Below are 13970 nucleotides of genomic sequence, written 5' to 3' on the forward strand. Positions count from 1 at the left end.
TGCTCATGCTGATATCCAAGGAGAAATCCATCAGAAAGTTAAAACATAACTCCCTACTCCTCAAAGTAAATCCATTATATGAACACTCAGAGCATGTGGACGGCAAGTGGATAAAGCAAAAGGTACATGAATACTTAGGTGATGATGAGGACACGAAAATGTCTCATTGTGTTCTTACCATACAGTTACTAGATTTTCACGTGAAGATGCACACATACACAACAGATAAATTTGTTAACTGTGTGGCATGAAAATTATTTACTCTTCTCTCAGTGGAAGTGGATTATCCTGAATGTCTTCATCCTTGTTTTCTTCATATTGAGTAGGCTGAGGAGGGGTTGCTCTTGCTGTCCAGGGGTGGCAAAGGCAGGAAAGTTAGAGGAGGTGGGAGGAGAAGCAGGAGAGGCAGGCACACGCGATGTAACTGGATGGTATATAATTAATTTCTGTCTGACTTTTCAGCTTGTTCATGTCTGTAAAAATGCTTCTATACAGTATCAATCCTCCTTCCACCATTTTCTTTAGTTTCAGTGCCTGTATCATAAAAGGGTCCACGTCGTAAAAGAAGTCAAAAGCAGTCTTAAATATCAGAAACCTGCCAAATTATCTAATGTCAATTTTTTTTCCGGCTGTACTTCTTCTGTGTCTTCTTACTCATCGTATGGCTCATATGGTAGTTCTATTTTTAATTTTTTGAAGAACCTGCATAGTGTTTTCCATAATGGCTGCACCAATGTACGTTCCCACCAACAGCACACAGGGTTCTCTTTTTTCTACATCCTCGCCAACACTTGTTACCTCTTGTCTTTTTGATGATAGGCATTCTACCATGTGTGAGGTAATATGTCATTGTGGTTTCGATATGCGTTTTCCTGATAATTAGTAATGTTGAGCACCCTTACATGTCCCTGTTGGCCATTGTATATCTTCTTTGGAAAAACATCTATTCAGATCTTCTGACCATTTCTTTTTTGATTTGGCATAATTTATTAGTATGCATATAAAACCATGTAAGCATCACAAAGCAAATGCTTGATCCTCTACAATAACCAACAGATAATCTGCCATGACCTTCTAGCACCCCCACTATTTTAACATACGTTTCACAGAAAGTCATCGTCATAAAAATAGGACCATGTTTCCCTGAAAATAAGACCTAGCTGGACCATACTCTAATGCGTGTTTTGGAGTAAAAATTAATATAAGACCCGGTATTATATTTATATTAGCTCCAAAAGATGCGTTAGAGCTGATGATCCAGCTAGGTCTTATTTTCAGGGAAACACGAGATTATAATACATTTTTTTAGGGAAAGGGTTTTTTGGTCCACATTTTCTGTTAAAACCAACTAACAAACACATATTTTCCTCTTTGACAAAAGAGGTTAAATTCCACACAGTGAACTCACAAAGCAAACTCAGATAAAAGCCACTGAACATGAGGTACAGCTGAGGTCTAATCTAATCTGGAATTAGAGACACATACTCAGGAGGAAAAGTGTTCCTTACAAAGTCACTTCTGTTCCCAATCATCTCAGTAGAAAAGCTCTATGTAGATTTGGCCTTGGTCACTTTTGTAAGAAAACACTTGTAATAACTTTTGTTATTACAGAGTACGGTTTCAGAGTACAGAGTACAATGCTCAGAGTACAATGTGAAGAAAGGTACAGGAAGTGCGGGCATCTGACCTTAACATTATTTTTAATCTGAACTACAAAAGCATCTGACACTGTAATTCAGACTATAATTGCTATGCCACCTTCATTCAGTTTGTTGGGAGAACAGTTTTGGTTGCTGTTAAGTCTCAGCATTTGGCTTTGCAGATCGTTTGAGAAACTGGATTGGCATGTGAAAGTCATATAGTATCCGCCAGGTCTGAGGTGAGGAAGAAACAAAGTGTGATGAAGGCCAGTTCCTGAGGGATCCAGTTCTTTCAAGACGAGAGCCTTGAGGTCCCCTGCAGGCCAGAAACCTCCTGCTCTATGCATGCTCTGACCGGCCTTTGCACATCCCCTTCTGGAGTGGAGTCTAAGAACAGGCATTTGATAAGGTGGTTGTGTGTGTGTGTGTGTGTGTGTGTGTTTGTGTATGTGTGTTTAATCTACAGTTATAATTGCTGACAACCACCCTGGTGTACTTCAACACTTCAAGTAATTTCTTTCTTTCTAGAAGAATGTTAATGATGTTTTTAATTCTAGTTATCAAAGGAAATGAAATGAACCACAATAACAAGATTAAGTTTAAACAGATCTGCTGCTAACACAGTATCAGATACAATATATTTAAAAAGTGAGCATACTATTATATACCTTTTGCGACAGTTGCATTCTCCCACTTAACCTCTATGCAGAACTAAAGTCTGATAAAGGCAATAAGTCAATTCTTGTTAAATATACTGGGGAGATTGCATATTCTTAAAGCAGCTTAGTAACACAGAGAAATGAAAATACCATCTAAAAATTTTCATTTTTCCAGCCCAACAAAAACTAACAGACTCTTGCCCTAAGAGTCAGAACAAAAACAACTGCACAACTTTGTAAACAGTATGAGAGGTGGACTCTGAGATCCCTCTGCAGAATCCTATTCTCTCATTCTCTCTCTCTCTCTCTCTCTCTCTCTCTCTCTCTCTCTCTCTCTCTCTCTCTCTCTCTCTCTCTCTCTCTCTCTCTCTCTCTCTCTTCTCACACACGCACACACACTTGAACAAGTCTCCCTTCTTCCAGTGCTGCACACAGCCCGATGCTCAGTACCACAGCAGGTTTATGTCACATTGTGTTTACAAAACCGCAGTCACCGCCATGTGGTTGAGAGGTTTGAGGCAGTCTTTGATGGCTAAATAAGCATCACTCACCTGCGGCTTTTGGACAGTCGTGCTCTGCACGCGCTCTGCGGTTAAGCAGTGGCTGGCTTTGGGCTGATGGAGCTCTAAGGCCTTTAGTAGCCCGTGGACGTGGCGCCACCTGTCGCTGCAGCCAGGGAGAAGCTGCCAGAAGAGAAGGAGTGCTTGGGCGCCTGCTGAGGCCCAGGCATAAGGTAGCCGCTCTGCGCGGAGAAGGTGTGCGCGCGGGACAGGTACAGCTCCAAAAGGGTGTGGCGTACTCGGGCTCCGGGTTGGTCTAGGGCAGCGCGCGCTCCTGGCCACGGGTGCGGAAAGGGCAGTGGTAATGGCTATGGGCCTCAGCTTGGGCGATCGCCCCGCCTCGTCTGCCTCAGTGTCCATGGGCCTCAAGGTGGAGCCCTTCCTGTGACTGTCCCAGTGGCAATCATGAAAGACTTCTGGTAATCCGCCACATCACTTGTGATGATATCATATTTTTATGTCATCTTCTTTTCATTATCATAGCTGATAGTAAATTCGGTTGACTGATGCCTGGCAGACGGATATTTAATCTGCTTCCAACAACTTGTTTTCTGAGTCTTAGCGGATCTATAAGGATTTACTTTCTTCTTCCTCTTTCTAGGGATTGCAACAATTCCCATTCCAGCAATCAGCAGGGCAAGGAGGAACACCAGTGGAATAGCAACTATTGTGATGTTTATTCCTTGTGGGCATTTCTTCAGAGGGGGATAAGTTTTGTGGTAGTTTCATCATCTTTTTTAGTTGAACCAACAGAATTTGGACTTATTTTGTGCCACATCAATGAGTTGTTACCTAGTGTAACCTGGCAACCAATGAGCTCCGCTTTCAAGGCTATCCTCTGGTGCCATGTCGGAGGGACAACCTGCACATATCTGCCATGGCACGAGGGAGGAAATTGTTCCTTACTGGATCCTGAAAATTAAAGTTGCCCTGAAACATCTTTTCTTCATTATTCACAATTCCTTTGTAGGTCCTCCACTTGGAGTTCTTGTTTTTGAAGTTCATCACAAAACTCTTAACATAAAATTTGACTGTGTGGCTCCTGTTGTCCTAATTCATGTTATTTTCTTTTTCTCTCCCAAATCTATCTCTAGCCACTCTCGTTGTGTTTTTTGCGGCTGTCCGCTGAGGCCCATGGTGAGGCCTTGGTCCTGACGTCTGGCTTTGCCAGGAAACAGACCAATGAACTTCTCCAATCTCATTAACCCACTGCCAAGAAGAAGATCTGATTTGCCTGTCAGTTTCTCAAATCAAGAATCTGTTACAACCATTGAAGATAAACAGAAATCGCTTGTCTGACAGGGAACCATCCCTTAAGAGCCCACCATTGGTCAGGATTCCTTCCTGTCCACTTATCCCTTTGCATTGACACATGCTATCTGACCACCCAATTCATCTCCAATTATTCCTGCATGGATGACGACTTTGCACAATAAAGAGGTATCTCTATACCCATCCACTACATTCCCAGAAATGTTTCCTGCTCTGTCTCCACAACCAGCGGGGCAGAATTTGCTGTGTTCTGTCTTCAAGTAATGGTTAGCTTCTTCCAAGCACGTTATTAAGTCTGGATGGTTGCTGCTGGCATAATAGGTCAGTAAAACCCCCCTCCCGGAAATGTGGGATCTACTCTCAGAATGAAGTTACTTTGTTTGTGTTCACAGGAGTTCTTTGGGAACATTCATACTTCCGCATATTGATCCTATTGCTGGTGAAGAGAAGACAGTCAGAAGCACAGGTCTGGGACTCAATATCCAAATCTAATACCAGAATCAATCTCTTCCCCTTCAGTGCTGTGATTGTTTTTTCACAGTGTGATTGGGGTAACCCCTTAGTTGTCATGGTGCCACTGTCCTGATAGGTTACTGTGTGCCCACTGCCATCACCCAGCTCCTCCACCTGCAGCCAGAGCCAGCAGAAAGCATGAGCAGCAGGGTCAGGAGGCTGCTCTAGGTAGCCCCAGACAGTGGGCAGCTGCTGCGGGCACCAGCTTGTCAAGGACAGCCTCCCCTCACCTGGCGCAGCTGGGTTGCTGTCGGGCAGAGCCTCTTCCTCCGCGGCCAAGCGTGACGCCTGCAGTGGGCACACTGCAACATGGCACAGAATCCCATTAAGGCTACCTCCATACGTCCTGCCTAGGGTGTCTCCCACCCTGCTCATTCCTGCCTGCGGGCCCCAAAGGAAGAAGTCTGGTTCCCCCTCAGTGACTATGGGGGAGCTCTTCTGACCATTTTTGAATCAGATCTTTTTTGTTTGTTTGTTTTGCTGTGAAGTTGTATGAGTTCTTTATATATTTTGGATGTTAACCCCTTATCAGATGTAAAATTTGTAACAGTTTTCTCCCATTCTGCAGGTTGCTTTTTCATTTTGTTGACGGTTTTCTTTGTGGTGCAGAAGCTTTTTAGATTGATATAGTCCAACATCTTTATTTTTACTTTTGTTGCCTTGGATTTTAGTGTCAAAAAAAAAAAAAAAATCATTGCCAAGACTGATTTGAAGGAACTTATCACCTACATTTTATATGGGTTTTATTGTTTTAGGTCCTATATTCAAATCTTTAGTACCATTTGAGTTAACTTTTGTGTTTGGTGTAAGACAGTGGTCCAGATTAATTCTTTTGCATGTTGCTGTCCAGTTTTCCCAACACCATTAATTCAAGAGACTGTCCTTTCCCCATTGTGTACAGGCATACCTTGGAGATATTGAAGGTTCTGTTCCAGACCATTGCAATTAGTGAATATTGCAATAAAGTGAATTACATGAACATTTTGGTTTCCAAATGCATATAAAATTTATATTTAAATTATATTGTAGTCTGTTACGTGTGCAGGAGCATTATGTTAAAAAAAGGAAATACAGTAATTAAAAAATTTTATTGTCAAAATATGCCAAACATCATCTGAGCCTTCAGCAAGTCATAAAAAATAAAGTTGATTCTTACATCATGTACAAAAATTAACTTAATATGAATCAAAAACTTTATGAACTATAAAACTGTTAGAAGTAAACGTAGGAGTAAATCTTCTTGACCTTGGATTTGACAGCGGTTTCTTGGATATGACATAAAAGCATAGGCAACCAAAGTAGAAATAGATAATTTGACCTAATGAAAAAAATAAAAAAACTTGTGCATTAAAGGACATCATGAAGAGAGTGAAATGACAACCCACAGAACTAGAGAATATATTTGCAAATCATGAATCTGATAAAGGACTTGAATCAGGAATATATAAGGAATTCTTACAATTCAATAGAAAGACAAAACAACACAGTTAAAAAAGGGGAAAAGGGAAAAACTGTAGAATATCACCATCCTAAAATAACAGACAGCAAGAAAAAGGCAAAGAAACAATGAAGACACCGAGCCACCAGAAAACAAAAGATAGAATGATAGAAATGCTCATTTATCAATAATCACCCTAAATATAAATGTCAATCACCCTAAATATAAAAAGAGAGAATGACAGGAAATCCTCACTTATCAATAATCACTCTAAATGAAAATGGACTGAACTCACCAATAAAAAGGCACATTGGATCAAAAAATAAAACCAACCACATGCTGACTCCAAGAGACACATGTCAGCTACAAAGATAAATATAGACTGAAAGGGAAAGGGTGGAAATTGATACTCCAAGCAAAAGGAATTCAGAGAAAAGCGTGTATTCATATCAGATAAAAGAGACTTCAGGATACAAATGGTAACAAGAGACAAAGACAGATATTTCATAATGATAAAGGGGACGATACAACAAGAAGACATAACAGTCATCAATATTTATGCCCACAATCAGGGAGCACCGAAATTTACCAAGCAACTACTAACAGAACTAAAGTGAGAAATTGACCAAAAAATTGGGAAAGGTTCTGAATACACATATCTCCAAGGGAGTTGTCAACAAGCATATTAAAAAGGTGCTTAATATCATTAGGCACCAGTGAAATGGAAGTTAAAATCACAGTAAGATATCTCTTTGCAACCACTAGGATGGCTAAAAAGAAAAAACAAGTTTTGGCACATATATGGAAAAATTAGAAACTTCATACCTTGCTGCTGAGACTATAAAACGACAGGTATTCAAATCAAAGCTTGTGAATATTCATAGCAGCAGCATTCACAATAGGCTACTTATGGATATAACTCAGATACCCATCAATAGATTAATGAAAAACCAAAATGTAGTATGTCTATGCAATAGGATAAGTTTCACCATTAAAAGGAATGAAGTAATGGTACATGCCATAATGTAGATGGTATTGAAAACATGCTAAATGAAAGAAGTCAGACACAAAAGGCCACAGTTGATTCCATTTATATTAAATATGAAGAATAGATATTCCATAGATATAGAAAACATTGTAGTGGTTTCCAGGGGCTGGGAGAGAAGGAAATAGGAAACAATTGTTTAATGAGTTTCCTTTGAGTGATGAAAATGCTCTGGCCCTAGATAGTGGTGATATCACACAAAATTATGAACGTATTAAATGCCCTAGGAATCACACACTTTAAAATGGTTAAAATGGTGCATGTTATATTATGTGAATTGTCGTGTCCAGCACGCCATGGGTAGTGGGGAAGGAGAAGGGCGGCGCAGGGTTAAGAAAAGACAGTAGCCACAAAAAGAGTATAAGCATGGCCAAGGGGAACAGTCTCAGGGACTGAACCCCAAATCGAGCCAATGTGTAGTTTTTATTGGTAAACTTCTAAAGAGGTAATGATTGTTAATCTCAAGATCTGTGCTGGGTGTCTCTCCGAAAGTTCCCATTGTGTTCCAGCCTGAACTTTGCCTTCACACACACACACACACACACACACACACACACACACGCACATCTCCAAGGAATCCATTGAAGGGGAGGGACCGATGTAATTTCATCCGGCCTCAGTTTGCTGAGACTTCCCCTCAAAGGAGTTTTTCCGATATCTCTCCGTCGGGCCTCAGTTTGCTGAGGCACTCCCTTGTGAAATCCTGGGAAAAGCACAGGGGAACAAACGGTTTGGCAGCTGTAAGGCAACAGTGAATTTTACCTTAATTAAGAAAAAATGATACATGGCTGGCCAGAATTAGACCAGAGTCATTAGTTTGTAAGCCAATTAATTATACCATAAATTAAATCCCTACATATTTGAAATAGAAAATATTATTTATAAATTTTCATTTGAAAGATATTTCATTTAAAATATATATTAGGTGATTTATGTGTAGACTAAGATTGTGAATGATGGTAGTTAATGCAAATTTAATTTTGCTATATACAGTAACTATATACAGCAACTGTTTTTAGAGCTTTCTCATATTAATGCATTCATCCTTTAAACAACCCCTGAGGTAGTTAATACCATTAGTATAAATACATTTCACTAGTGGGGAAACTGAGGCATAGAGCGGTTAAGCAACTTGCTTTGGGGACAGAGCCCCAGAGAGCAGTTTCCAGGCTCTCGGCCTCTTGTGGAAAGGTGCTGGCTCGAGTAGTAGATACCCGTCAGCTGTGGCTAGTTGGCCGTCAGCTGTAACCATTGAGCCATGGGCCACTAATATAACTGCCGCGGCTACGCTGGGGAGTGGAGGAGAGTCGAGGAGAGTCGGTCAGTTGGCAGCAACGCGGACAGCAGGTCGCACGTCGTGTGAACCCAGCCTCCAGTGAGACCATAGTGGCATGATTCCCCTACCTATGGCTCCATGGGTGGTCCTTTTTGGCCTCACCACATCCTGTGTTCTTATGTGGGGAGCGGGAGCAGAGACCCCGCAGGTCACCCCGCACGACATTTGCCCAACTCCACATAACTCTGTAGTGGTTTTGCAGGGACTGGGTCCAGAGTGCAAGATATTAACCACCATGTTATAATGACTCACCTTTTTGGATTACAATTATTTTCAAAATGTAACATTTATAGTTTCACCTATTTATAGCTACCTATAGCTATAATATTGTTACAAATGTATAATTTTAAAAATGTAGAAATATTGTTCCAGATGTCTATCACTGCATAACAAACTGCCCTCAAATGTAGGGGCTTAGAACATCAATAAGCATCATTCTCTCGGTTCTGGGTGTTGGCTGGGTTCCGCTAGTTGCTTCTTGCTTGGCTTGGTTCTTGATTCTTGGGTTTCTCAGGTGGTTACAGTCATATGGTGGCTGAGGTTGTAATCATCTAAAGGTCATTTACTCGCACATCTGGTGATTGGTTTGAGAAGACTCAAACCATTGGGGGGCTGGGGAACTGGGGGGCTGGAACAACTGGGAATGTAAGGTACATTGTTGTCATCTCTGTACTACTTGGTCTTTTATCTTGGGTATTGCTGGTGTGGCACAGGGTTCCAAAATGAGTGGATACCTTGTTTCCCCGAAAATAAGACCTAACCAGAAAACAAGCCCTAGCATGATTTTTCAGGATGCTCATAATGTAAAATAAGCCCTACCATATTTCCCCGAAAATAAGACCAGGTCTTATATTAATTTTTGCTCCAAAACACACATTAGGGCTTATTTTATATTACGAGCATCCTGAAAAATCATGCTATGGCTTGTTTTCTGGTTAGGTCTTATTTTCGGGGAAACGCGGTAGGAAAAGAGAGGGAGGGAAAGAGAGTGAGAGAGAGACAGAGACAGAATGTATTGCCTTTTCTATCAGAGCCTTGGAAGTTAAGCTGCATCACTTCCACTGAATTCTTTTTGTTAAGACAGTTGCAAGGTCTACTAAAGTTCAAGGGGGAAGAAAGATGTTCAAGGGGGAAGAGAGATGGAGGATTTTCAAAGTATTTGTAATCATGTCTCAAAATCACCACAAATATACCTTGCTAAGTAAGCCAGCAGAGGTCACTAAGCCACTATAAAATTCATGAAATGTTAACATTCAAAACACAGTAAAATCATTAAGAATTGCGAATTTAGTTCTCCTTCCATCACCATATATTTGATCCCTTTTACCCTCATCTACCACCTCCCTTCCCCCTTACCCCAATAAACTTTAATTAAAAAAAAAGAATTGTGAGTTTAGATTTTCACATGCATTAACATTTTTAATGTATTGTAATATAAATATTGTAATATATATTTACTCCTAGATATTTCAAATGAAAGGTTTTTTAAATATGAAAAAAGTGCCCCAATTTGATGCAATAGATAATACACCAGATGTTTGGTCAATTCAAGTACTCTGAATGACACCACCAAACTGATAATCCAAATGTTAGAACTTGTTATCTTGAATCAATATGTTTATTTCACTAATGAAGATTTTATTCCACATAATACATGAAAACCATGTTGTGATATTTATAAACATTTAAATTACCATCACTGGAAATTCTATGTATTCTTCCAGAATATGTCCTCTGTTTATACAAATTTGCATATATTTTATTTCTAAAGAAGAGTATCACACTTATGTTTTTTTCTGGAACTTATTTATTTAGCAATGTGACATGGAGAACATGCAAGAATATTGCCCGTAATCTAATATTCTTTGTTATTACTGTATACCTTATACCTTTCATTGGATGTAAGTGTGTTCATTGACTGATAGGTATTTAGGTACCTGAGGGAAAATGCTATACATAAATATATGCCTGTGTAAGTTTTTACATGACATATCGTAGGAGTAGAATTCCAGGGTTAAACAGTATCTTTAGATTTTATTTGAAAGCATTATTTCACATTATACTCCATAAAAATATTTTTCTCAGATTCTTTGTCTAATAGAAGAAAATTTCTTCAATCAGCAAAGCAATAACAAACAATATTTGTCAAATAGTCAAAGGTTTCCACCTGAGATTGGGAAGGAGATAAGAATGTTCAATATTCTGCTTTAATTAATCAATATTGTATTTGAGGTCTTGGCCATACAGTAAAGCCCAAAATAAAAATAACAGATGTTTTAGGGAAAAAGGTTAAGGGAAAGAAAAGAAAGTTGGGACTTGGACTTAAAGGTCCAAATCAAGCCAAACTATAGTATACAGTTTAGAAAATGTTACATGTGTACAACATAAGGCGGACCCTAAAGCTAACTTTAAGAAAAAATCAGTAATTTATAAGAGAAACTGACTTACTGTAAAGGCGATTGTCTTTATCTTGCTAAACTGTAAATATCTCACTTTGATATTACTTCACAATATTTAATAGAATGACCACTTCCCACACAATTAAAAAAATACATTTTAATCATTTCTGTAGAATGTATTTTATTATTTGAAGTAGAAATAAGACCCAAAGAATGTCTTAGTAAACAATAAGCTGACTTTAAATATATCGTCTGTGATCATTTTGGTAAGACAGTTTACTACACCTTAATTCCAAGCATAAAATGGACGATTTAGAAAGCTTTTTGATTGGGGAAGGTGGAAAAAAACTGTCAAGACATGCAAAGAATCTGCAGGTTAAAACACAAAATCCTGTTACTTATAACTCACATGTTTAAGACACCAAATACTGAAAACACAAGACAGTTGTCAGAAACACTATTATAACCTATTAATAACTGCTATCATCCAACAAATTATAATAAAAATGCCTCTTATAATAAGGAGTCCATTTATTATTCACAGATATTGTAGAATCCTAGGCATCTTCTGTACTGAAAAAAATTGCAAATCAAAATATTTTTAGAGTAATGTAGCAGTCCACATCTTTCTCAGGATAGACTATGTCAGCTACCTCAGATCTTTGGAAATGTACCCTCAATTTTGGCAGCATAGGCCATGAAGCCGCCCATAACATGATGGACTCTTAAAGAGTCTAACTCTTGGACAGCTGTCAAGAATTGCGGATCTTCACGGCTTTCTGGGATTCACTGACCAATTTGCATATCACATAAATGGGGAGACCTGCTCCTTCCCGTGTGCTCTGCTTCCCTTCCCTGATAGCCTCTCCTAAGAATTGCAGGCTGTCTGCATCTCTTGGTTCCAAATGTTTCAAAGGGTTGTGTAGGGCATGAGGCAAACAGCTCTTGTCCACCTCCACTTGAGGCCACATGTCTAGCAACGTAGTGTGACCCAAAATCCGGAAATCACTTATAGTTGGTGATGGAAACTCGCTCTTCTGGGCTCAGCAACTGCAGCGTGTGGTACTTATTGGTGGCTGAGGAGCGCAGAAGTCTCAGTTCCGCAAGTTAGTCACTGGGCAGCTCCTGACACGCTGCACATTCGGGCCTGTGGCTCCACAGCCCAATACAGCAGAAATGTCTTCTGTGGGCATCAAAGAGCAACAGGTTGCCACTATCTGAAGGGCCCAAACCTGCAGCAATCTTCAACACCTCCAGCGCCTGCAGGCCGCCCAGGACCCCAGTTACGACTCCAAGCCCCCTGCCATCCATGCAGTTGGTCGCCGTCTCAGCTGGAGGTGGCTGGGGAAATACGCAGTGATGGCAAGGCGCGCCATTGTAGTGGTAGGCTGTGGTTTGGCCCTCAGAGCACATCGCGCTGGTCAACACAGGAGGCTGATCCGCCAGCACCCAGGTGTTGTTAACCAGGTAGTGAGAGGGCACGTTGTCTGAGCAACCAGCCAGCACGTCCTAGCAGCCGCCTCCATCTAGCACTGTGGTTTACGTAGGTGCTAGAGCATAGGACACGCACTGTGGGGACAGAATCCCAGAGAGCAGTTTCCAGGCTCTCGGCCTTATGTGGAAAGTTGCTGGCTCAGTTATTACATGGCCATCCGCTGTGGCTGGGTGGTCATCAGCTGTTACCGGTTAGCCATTAGCCACTAATATAACTGCCATGGCTACGCTGGCAAAGGGGTTTGTTGGTTGGTTGGCAGAGAAGCGGAGGGTGGATTGTGGCTGGTAAGTAGGGTTAGCAAGCAGACTACGGATCGCAGATCGTGTGGAGCCAGCCCAGCCTCCGGAGAGAATATAGTGGTATGAACCCCCTATCCATGGCTCCATTGGTGTTTCCTTTTGGCCTCACCTTATCCTGCGTTCTTGTGCGGGGAGTGGGACCAGAGATCCTGTATCACACGCACTCCTGTCGGAACTGAGGTGGTGCAGCGAGGTGGGGCCCAGTAGACCCTGTCCTGGAGAGTCTGCTCATTTGTACTGTTGTAATTACAAGGCCAAGGCAGGCTATACCGGCTGGCCGCTGCCAGGTGCTGAACCTTAGGCAGCTGAGTACACTGAAGCCAACGACTAGCCGGGACCCAATCGCCAGGCACAGCAGGGTGTAGGCCCAGCTCAGGCAGCACCAGTGGCTTGCTGGCTGTAGCACAGAATCTCATCTTGGGACCGGTAGCCTCGGTGGCAGGGGCGACACCAGAACCAGCTATTCTGGCTCCTGCTGTGCCAAAAGAGCTGCTGCCAGCCTCTGCTTCCAGGAACTCAGCGCCTCCTCATGCTGGGCAACTTCAACCTTCAAGGTAAGTACTTCCTGGAAGTCACAGCGGCTTTTGCCCACGTCAATCCTTCTGTTTGATAAACCTTATATGGTAACAATTTGTTAACTCAATTTGTGTTTACCTAAAATCAGTGCCTTTGCTATTGTTTCTGTTATTATCCATTTTTACTTATGTGAATTGTCTGTTCATATCCTCCATGTATTTTTGGCTTAGACTGTTTGTCTTTTTGTTTGTGATTTGTAAGATTTCATACTATAGAATGATTACCAATCTTTATTTGTTGCATGTGTTACAGGATAGATTTGAGGAAAATTATTGATTTAACAATGTTATTTACTAGGGCATTATACTAGTTCTATTTTTCTTTACAATTGTTTTTTTATTACTAATTTCAAAACAACATAATGATTAGACATTAATGCCGCTCACAAAGTGATTACCCCAACAAGTCTACTACCCATCTGATATCGTACATAGCTATTATAACACCATTGACTATATTCCCTGTGCTATACTTTACATCCCATAAATGAATACACACACGCGCATGAGTACAGTGCCAAAAAATGTATACACATTTTAAGGAAAAAACTGTATTAAAATTGAAATACTTAATATATAGTCACTTTTAACTTCTGCAATTACAGGAGGTGCTCAAAGTGGTTACCGTCAGCATCTAGATAATTCTGATTATGGCGAAATACTACTGTTACATAGATAACATCGCTTAAAATGTGTATACATTTTTTTGGCACCCTCGGGGGTGTGTGTGTGTGTGTGT

At 40.7% G+C, this 13970-nt stretch overlaps 2 pseudogenes; both read right to left on the reverse strand.

The window, feature by feature from the left end:
• Positions 1-2775: 2775 nt before the first annotated feature.
• Positions 2776-4985, reverse strand: LOC117022068 (discoidin, CUB and LCCL domain-containing protein 1-like; annotated as a pseudogene).
• A 6531-nt stretch (positions 4986-11516) lies between these two features.
• On the reverse strand, positions 11517-13072 carry LOC117022069 (adenylyltransferase and sulfurtransferase MOCS3-like; annotated as a pseudogene).
• Between the last annotated feature and the right edge of the window lie 898 nt (positions 13073-13970).

This window comes from Rhinolophus ferrumequinum, chromosome 5, assembly GCF_004115265.2.
Source record: "Rhinolophus ferrumequinum isolate MPI-CBG mRhiFer1 chromosome 5, mRhiFer1_v1.p, whole genome shotgun sequence".
Classification (NCBI taxonomy): Eukaryota; Metazoa; Chordata; class Mammalia; order Chiroptera; family Rhinolophidae; genus Rhinolophus; species Rhinolophus ferrumequinum.